A 9,165-nucleotide genomic window follows, 5' to 3' on the forward strand; every position below is an offset into this window, starting at 1 on the left:
TAACGTTATATATTAGAAGACAAAGTTCAAAGTAGACAAACTGACAGACTCAAAAATGGAGGGGAGTGAACCCGTTTTAATATAAATGGGTTGCACTTTAGAATGCAGCAGCACTGAATAAAGTGGTGGTAATTACATGTGGTAATTAACAAGTTGTAGCTAGCTACTCACACCGAAGTGCAGCGGAACGTGTGTAGCTAGTCTGAAGGTGCCCCAGTATCTGCGCGTTAGAGATGTCGACGATGAATATCAACATCTCTAAAGAACAGATACTTGGGCTGTCTGAAGGGAATGCGTGGCCATAACATAGTTCACTTTGACTTTTTCAACAGCAGCAGCTATAACATTAGGTATTTTATAAAACCAGAGCATCTCAAGCTTACCTTTCGCAAGCAAGTATATAACTTTCAAGGTGTGGTTCTGGTAGCTGCTAAACCGTATTTTCGATAGATTACAGTCTCCCAAATGCGCTATCATCAGAAATGGCTCTTCATAGTTCAACGCCAATCAACGCTCGAGGCGCCCTATCACCGCAAATTGTCTACACACTCCTGGAGATGGTTGAAAGAAATAGACCCTGCTCTGCATGCATTATGCAAATATCCATGTACACACTAGGCCTACACACAAAATAAAATGTGGTAGTTGTTACTCCAGATATGACGTTTGAGAACCACGGTAGACGGTTTGAAGAACGTTTTTGAGTAGCGATTCTAGAGGCATGTTTCTAATATCAGTGCGCCATTCTATATTCTCTCTGCCATTTCCAGAGAGGCAACGTGCAAACACAACGGTATTCCAACCACTCAGGCTGACGTCAACATTGAAGGATCATACCTGAAATATTGATGTCATCATGTGAACCAATGTCCAACATAGATGGAAAATATTGTAGAAGGTGTTGACTTTGTAAATCTGAAAAACGCAAGATCAGCTAATGTTTACTATCAGAGAAAACAATAAACTGGGCAAATGTATCTACAGCTGTTTATTCCATTCTAAACCCTATCCTGGCCTGCGTATATACACTACATTACCAAAAGTGTGTGGACACCAGCTCGTTGAACATCTCATTCCAAAATCATGGGCATTAATATGCAGTTGGTCCTCCCTTTCCACTAGATGTTGGAACATTGCTGCGCTGACTTGCTTCCATTCAGCTACAAGAGCACTGATGTTAGGCGATTAGGCCTGCCTCTCAGTCGGCGTTCCAATTCATCCCAAAGGTGTTCATTGGGGTTGAGGTCAGGGCTCTGTGCAGGCCAGTCAAGTTCTTCCACACCGATCTCGACAAACCATTTCTGTATGGACTTCACGTTGTGCAAGACAAGTAACGAACAGCAAAATCACTAGCCTATGTCAATCTACTATGCCCCATAGTAGAGCAGTTTACCTATTCTATTGGTCAGCTTGTTGAGAAAGAAATAGCCCAATAGCGTGAATGTTTGTTCCATAATGCAATTAGCAGGAAAACCTGTCAAAAGCGCTCTGCACATCCAAGCGGTTTCCTATGACAGAGCTTCAAATATCCATCAGAAATGTAAAAAGAGGGGAGATGTAATATGCAACAACTAGCATGGGTTGCTAATATGACTAGGATTGTGCCTTTGGCTATGGACAATGAAAGAAAGTTGATCTAAAATAATTGCCTCCATGGATATGGTCTGATTTTGGCTAGGCTACTTTGAAGCAAGGTAGACCTGCACATCACAATATGTATTAAAACTTTCAGGTCAAATGTACACTGAACAAAAATATAAAATGCAACATGTAAAGTGTTGGTCCCACGTTTCATGAGCTGAAATAAAAAAAATCGCAAACATTTTCCATATGCACAAAAAGTTGATTTCTCTCAAAGTTTGTGCACAAATTTGTTTACATCCCTGTAAGTGACCATTTCTCCTTTGCCAAGATAATCCATCCACTTGACAGGTGTAGCATATTAAGAAGCTGATTAAACAGCATTATCATTACACATGTGCACCTTGTGCTGGGGACAATAAAATGCCACTTTAAAATGTGCAGTTGTCACATGACACAATACCACAGATGTCTCAAGTTTTGAGGGAGCGTGCATTTGACATGCTGACTGCAGGAATGTCCACCAGAGCTGTTGCCAGAGAATTTAATGTTAATTTCTCTACCATAAGCTGCATCCAACTCCATTTTACAGAATTTGGCAGTACGTCCAACCGGCCTCACAATTGCAGACCACGTGTAACCACGCCAGCCTAGGACCTCCACACCCGGCTTCTTCACTTGCAAGATCGTTTGTGCTGGGGAGTATTTCTGTCTGTAATTAAGCCCTTTTGTGGGGAAAAACTCATTCTGATTGACTGGGCCTGGCTCCCACCTAATTAGTTTTCCCCCCAAAATGGGCTTTATTACATGGCTGCAGGGCCTAATGACTTTATTTCAATTAACTGATTTCCTTATATGAACTGTGGAATCTCAGTAAAATCTTTCAAATTGTTGCATGTTGCGTTTATATTCTGCAGTATATTTCCAGCGATTGCCATTTCCATCAATGAATAAGCTAAACAACATTTATTATTCTCCCAGATAATTGGCCGGCACCAATTTTAATTATCGCTTTTCTATTATTATTATATATATATATTTATTTATTTTAATCGGTCAAAAGCCAGCTATTACCGGTTAATGGAAACCTTGCACTGTGGATACCATTTGTGCTTTCGGAAAGTATTCAGACCCCTTGACTTTTTTCCACATTTTACTACGTTACAGCCTTATTCTAAAATGTATTTCCAAAATAGGTAAGATATTTAATAGTGCATATATGCAATGACTCCTCTAAACCCAGATGACTCTTACCAATGCATTTCCTTGGGCTGATGATAGGAAAAAATATTCAAAACACTTTAATATGTCAGCAAACTTTAACTGAATAGTTCTCAAATGTCCTATGTCAATTAATAGTGACGTAAAAACATACGTGTCTATGTCAGCAGCTGCTTTGACCGGGTGTGGCCGGGTGTTGGGTCGGGTGTTACTGGCGGGGGTGGTGCTGGCTGCGGCGGGGCTGGCCACAGCACCTACTCCCTCCTGGTCTCTGCTCTGAATGTAGTCAATCAAGGCGGCTATCGCACTCCCAGGATAACGGGATGTCTGCGTCCTCATGCTCCTGACATATCTGTGAGAGACACAGCAGAGGGAACATTTCAGATGTAAAATGTTGCATAAAACACACTGAGATGGACATAGAAAACACAATAGACGCGCGCCCATTACCTTATCCTGTCCGCACCCGTAGCCTCATACAGGTCCTGCAGCGTGTCCCACTTGTACTTCCCCATGCCAACAAGGGCCTTGCCCTCCTGGCCTGAAATCAGCACGGAAACCAATTAACTGTCAGAGCAAAATAGTTACATCTTACATACAATGAGGAGAATTAAACAAACTCACCTGGCTGGGAGGACAGGACTTTAGCTTTCTGGTGTGCCCGGTTGAATCTGACCATCTCAGCGAAGGACGGATAGGCGCATGAGTAGCGAGTCAAGGCGTCCTTGTTGGCCATCAGGGGATGCTGGGAAACGCTGCACTCTCGCTCCCTCTCCTTCTGATGCACCGTTACCAGGTGCACCATGTAGCCCACGTCGTTCTCCATCAACCACTTGAAGGTCTGACCCCGGTACTTGCCGAACTGAACCGTGTACAGGCTCAGGACAACCATCTCTGCACCGGGGTCACCTCCCTCGGAGACGACGCGGGCTCAAGCCTCTGCCTCCACTTCCTCCACACTTCTTAGCCCTCACAGGAGGGCCCTGAGCACCCGAAGCAGGGGGGCAGTCAGCGGCAACTTTAACTGCCTGGGGTGTGGCCTTGAGGACCAACTCCTGTGAGGGCGTGAACCGGAACCTAGGATTTTCCATCTTAGGAGGCAAGAAAAAAACTATTATCATGAGAGAAGAGTGCAGTTACAAGTGACAGAATAACCGTATTAGATACATATAAAGGAACTCATGTTTGCTTGATAGGTCTGCTAGGAGGAGTTCAGCAGTGTGTGTGTGGGGGGGAGCATAGGACATATCAGTGGTGTGGTGGGGGGTGCCGGGTCAGGGTTAGGGTTAGGTTGATTATTAACTCATATGCAGTTAAATTCTGTTTAGTTAAATTCATAGAAAGACACGTTTGCCCCAATGACAATCAGGTTGTCACATATCATACAATGCATCCAACTACATACACTTCAAACGCATGCCATCAAAAAAACGAAGGTAAATAGACAATTAAATAGTATACAATTCCAACTTTGAGTTGATATAAATGTTAGCTAAGGTTTTATAGGGTTGTCAGCGGTCAAATAAACTTTTGAGTTTTTGTAAACCTTGTTTACAGTAGCTAGCGATCTAAAGACGTTATTAAATTACACAGCCTGGGTAGCCCCTGTAGTCAAACAAGTCGGTTGACTAGACGTGGTACTCGTCGATTATTTTCAGGTATCATCAATGTCTGTCAGCGAAATATTTTAGATCATCAATTTCTGTCAGAAAAATATTTTATAGCCAATGCTAACTTGCCTGTGCGCAGCATGCGGTACACTATACTATAGCTACAGTAGCTAGCGATCAACAGACGTTGTTAAATTACACAATTTGGGTAGCCCCTGTAGTGAAACAATTCGGTTGGCTAGAAGTGTTATTGTCATATTTCTTCACATTTATAGTCGTTGATGTTAAATTCTTTGCAAATTAGGCAAAATTGCCTCCGATATTCACCGGGAATGTATGATCAATCAATGGCTGCCAGAAAAATATTTTTGTGATGAAGTGACTTTACAAGAACTTCGGAGGACGATCATTGGCTGAAAAACTTATGGAACAAGCTAGGCTCTTCATTGGTGGGTTTTTGCTCTCTTTCTCCAATTTGGAACAAGCTGAAGCTCTGATTGGAGGAGAGGACAAATGGAACAATATGGGTATTTGGAACAGAGAAGAATAAGCTTCAAATGGCAGGGGGAAGAAAGCAGGCACTCCTGTGGATGTTTGGTACCCTCTAGTGGTCATTTTGGGTAGGTGCAACAGGACAGCTGAACTAAACCCAGACCAATGTAGACAGAAAATCACTTATACCCATACTAAACCACACCATATAATTGCAAACAGGCCGTGAGTTAATACATTTGTGACAATTAATTGTGACAACACGGGGGAAAACAACAGCTCCCTCCTTGAGGCCCCTGAGGACCAGAACCTCCATGACTCATTCATTCCTTCATTAGATGTAAGATTCAACTTGTTTTTGTGTTTTACACTATTCCCGTGTTAAAGCTATTCGTTATCCCGCCCAAGCTTGTTTCCGTGTGAGTTTGGCAACCTAGATTGAGATTTAATATTTTTAAAAGCACCGAAAGTATCAACATTTAGAATGTTATTCTATTGGAACATTTGGTGCTACTGTACATATAGTTTAAAGGGATTTTCCCATACTTTTTAATACTTTTTAGTCAGTAGTTCTGAAAGTAGCGCTCATGAGCCAAAACTTGTCCCCGACAATTGCGTACTACATCACATATGTGCAGATGTGTGCACCACGTCATTGCGCTCTCTCTCTCGCTCTTCTCTGATTCTTGCTAGCTGTCACTCAAGTAGCGAGGGGCTGAACTCATTGACTGGAACCGACGCCCACTCACTGACATAATCTCCGTCGCATCTAAACCAGCATTGGCCAGTTTCTGGACTGTCGTGGTCCTGATGCTGGGATTTGTGTATGTAGTTGTTCCCGCTGCCCTGCAGATCTTGGGTAGAAGTGCTGCCAGATAGTTCACGCCCATCGGCACTGACGTGTTCCAGATCGAGTCCCCGATACACTCCTCTCCTTGGGTGGAGATAAAATGCAAGGCTGTTCTCCAGGCATTTCAGTAGATATTTCTCCAGCCACCAAGTGTAACGGATGTGAAATGGCTAACTAGTTAGCGGGTACGCGCTACTAGCGTTTCAATCAGTTACGTCACTTGCTCTGAAACCTAGAAGTAGTGTTGCCCCTTGCTCTGCAAGGGCCGTGGCTTTTGTGGAGCGATGGGTAACGAGGCTTCGTGGGTGACTGTTGTTGATGTGTGCAGAGGGTCCCTGGTTCGCGCCCGTGTCGGGGCGAGGGGACGTACTAAAGTTATACTGTTACATTGGTGCCGTGACCCGGATCACTGGTTGCTGCGGAAAAGGAGGAGGTTGAAAGGGGGTTGAGTGTAACGGATTTGAAATGGCTAGCTAGTTAGCGGGTACGCGCTACTAGCGTTTCAATCAGTTACGTCACTTGCTCTGAGACCTAGAAGTAGTGTTGCCCCTTGCTCTGCAAGGGCCGCGGCTTTTGTGGAGCGATGGGTAACGATGCTTCGTGGGTGACTGTTGTTCATGTGTGCAGAGGGTCCCTGGTTCGCGCCCGTGTCGGGGCGAGGAGACGTACTAAAGTTATACTGTTAAACGGGCATAGTGGGTTCCCTGGCTGCTCGAACATGAATCCCCTCTTGGACTCCCTGCCTCTCTCCCTTGGGTCCAGACGATTCTTTGTGGCCTCTTTTATATGCGAGAGTGGAGCATCTGAGAGAGAGAATGTGTTGTTATAATATTGCTTTCAAGTAGCCTATTACGAGTGCAACTTAGAAATAAAACAAACAGGCTATGAACATCATACCTTAGACTGTTCTTGTCTGGTTTACAAGGAATGAGTTGGGCTTTAGTTGTCTGTTCCCCTCTTTTCTTCTTTGACCCAGATGTAACTGGAGGTCGAACTATACTTTCTGGACCAGACCCCTTGGTGTACCGGGATTCAGAGCCTGGCAGTTTTGGAGCTGGGCCATGTCCTTATCAGTGATGGGAGGGTGGCTGTTTGTGATATATTGTCCTTGCCTTAGCTGTTTGATGTTGGCCAGAAATGCATGATTCGAGGTGGTAAATTCAGTGTCCTTCATAAGGATCTAGCTGCGACTGGTAGTTGGGTCATTTAGAAACCCGTTGAGCCCACTCAGGAGTGCCAGGTAGCTACTTATGCTGTACTCTTCCCCCTTCCCATTTCATACATTTCCATAAAACTGTCGGAGAACAATGGTAAACTCTTCCTTAGTGACAGTTTTGAAGTCAACAACTTTTTTCTTCTCTGCTAGACAGCCCTCGAAGCAACGCACAGCCAAGTTTGTATTCTTAACTGTGTTTTTTCCCCCGTTGCGGCTTTTCTCTAGGTCATTCAATTCAGTATCCCACAATTCTGTATGCCTGTGTATTATTGCCATCTCTTTTTCCCAATTATACCATAGTCATGCTGCCAAAAATGTTCCACTCATCCATTTTAGTTTTGGCAGCCAACTGAAAAAAAGTAGCCAGCCAACTGAAAAAATGTTTTGTATGTTGCTACTGTATGACAACCAGCTCAATTTGCTGTCTGTCTCGTTCAGACACATTCACTTTATATGAGACGGTGGAGATCGCAATTCAATATTGAAAAGGCCGGAGAGACAGACCCGTTTATACAAATCTCTACTGTTGAGAACTAAATGCTAGTCTAAAAGAAATGGGAGATAATGTCTAGATGCTTTTTATAGTGGAGATAAAGTTTATACATTGATGCTCCCCCTAACCCCCCCCCCACCACCACCTCATCTGACATTTTACCTGCCCCCACCCAATGGACCTTTATCATGTTAGTTGTAAATATGCAATTATTATTATGCTGCTATTGTTTCATTCACTTCCCTTTGACCTGCACTGTAGGTGCTTAAGATATTCACTGTACCCTGCATTTACATCTGCAACCCTGCGCATGTGACTAATAAACACTCTCTGTGGCACTGCTAGGACTCACCACTAGAGCGCAGCAACAGACAATAAAATGCAGTGATCATTTGTAGGCTGTTCTCTGGCAATGGCAAAGGATTTTATGGTCTGTTGCTGCTCTCTAGTGGCAAGTCCTGGCAGTGCCAAAGATGTGTGTGTGTGTGCGTGTGTGCGTGTGTGTGTGTTTTATTGCACAGGTCCAATTGGCATGTAAAAATGTGTATTATGTTTCTCTGGTCTAAATCTCATGTAGATCATGATGTAACAGCAAGACTGAAAACCAGCAGACACTCAAGCCTAGAGTAGTTTACTTTGCTTCATATGCTAACAACCTGTTTAGCTGGTTGGGCCAGACTGCACTAACAGCTGAGTGGCATGAGGTGTGGCCTTCTGTCTTTTTACTGGCAAGATCCGTTGTAATATGTAAATAGTCTGTTGTCTCAAGGTGTGAGAAGGTAAGGCTCCATAGCTCAGTGGTTAGAGCACTGGTCTTGTAAACCAGGGGTCGCGAGTTCAATTCTCGCTGGGGCCTTGACTAAAGGATCACATGTTTTAATCCATGTCAGTACAATCCCGATTTGTGTTCAATTCTTCTCCCCATGTATACATACATACCTTGTGAATAATTATGTTGTTGTAGAAGCTTATGTCTTGTGTCAATGTAAAGGATGTGAAATGGCTAGCTAGTTAGCGGGTACGCGCTACTAGCCTTTCAATCGGTTACGTCACTTGCTCTGAGACCTGAAGTAGGGTTTCCCCTTGCTCTGCAAGGGCCGCGGCTTTTGTGGAGCGATGGGTAACGGCGCTTCGTGGGCGACTGTTGTTGATGTGTGCAGAGGGTCCCTGGTTCGCGCCTGTGTCGGGGCGAGGGGACGGTCTAAAGCTATACTGTTACATTGGTGCCGTGACCTGGATGGTTTTAAGTTATACTGTTACATTGATGCTGTTGACCCGGATCACTGGTTGCTGCGGAAAAAGGAGGAGGTTGAAAGGGGGATGAGTGTAACGGATGTGAAATGGCTAGCTAGTTAGCGGGTACGCACTACACATCCGGCTTCTTCACCTGTGGGATCGTCTAAGACCAGCCACCCGGACAGCTGATGAAAATGTGGGTTTGCAGAAGCAAATAAGTTCTACATAAACTGTCAGAAACCGTCTCAGGGAAGCTCATCTGCGTGCTCATCTTCCTCACCAGGGTCTTGACCTGACTGCAGTTCGGCATTGTAACCAACTTCATCGGGCAAATGCTCACCTTTGATGGCCACACACCGATAACATCTCTCAAGGTTTGGATATGGGATTTGACTTTGCAGTGGGTGGAGACAGGATAGCAAGTAGAATCGAAATCGCCTTTTTGACAGCTAACATTTAAAAAAAT

At 44.2% G+C, this 9,165-nt stretch overlaps 1 protein-coding gene and 1 non-coding gene across 4 annotated transcripts in view; one reads left to right on the forward strand and one right to left on the reverse strand.

Moving 5' to 3' along the window:
- The window catches only part of LOC129857589 (protein O-linked-mannose beta-1,4-N-acetylglucosaminyltransferase 2-like), a 38,466-nt gene extending 37,656 nt beyond the window's left edge, over nt 1–810 (reverse strand). For all 3 annotated transcript variants that reach the window (XM_055926012.1, XM_055926011.1, XM_055926010.1), the window contains exon 1: nt 384–810. The gene's annotated coding sequence lies outside the window, so the exon portion shown is untranslated. The remainder of the gene's footprint in view (nt 1–383) is intronic.
- Nucleotides 811–8,246: 7,436 nt separating this feature from the next.
- Nucleotides 8,247–8,319, forward strand: trnat-ugu (transfer RNA threonine (anticodon UGU)). The gene has a single exon. It is a non-coding gene; the product is annotated as a tRNA-Thr (tRNA).
- The last annotated feature ends 846 nt before the right edge of the window (nt 8,320–9,165 follow it).

Source organism: Salvelinus fontinalis, chromosome 6 (assembly GCF_029448725.1).
Source record: "Salvelinus fontinalis isolate EN_2023a chromosome 6, ASM2944872v1, whole genome shotgun sequence".
Taxonomy (NCBI): Eukaryota; Metazoa; Chordata; class Actinopteri; order Salmoniformes; family Salmonidae; genus Salvelinus; species Salvelinus fontinalis.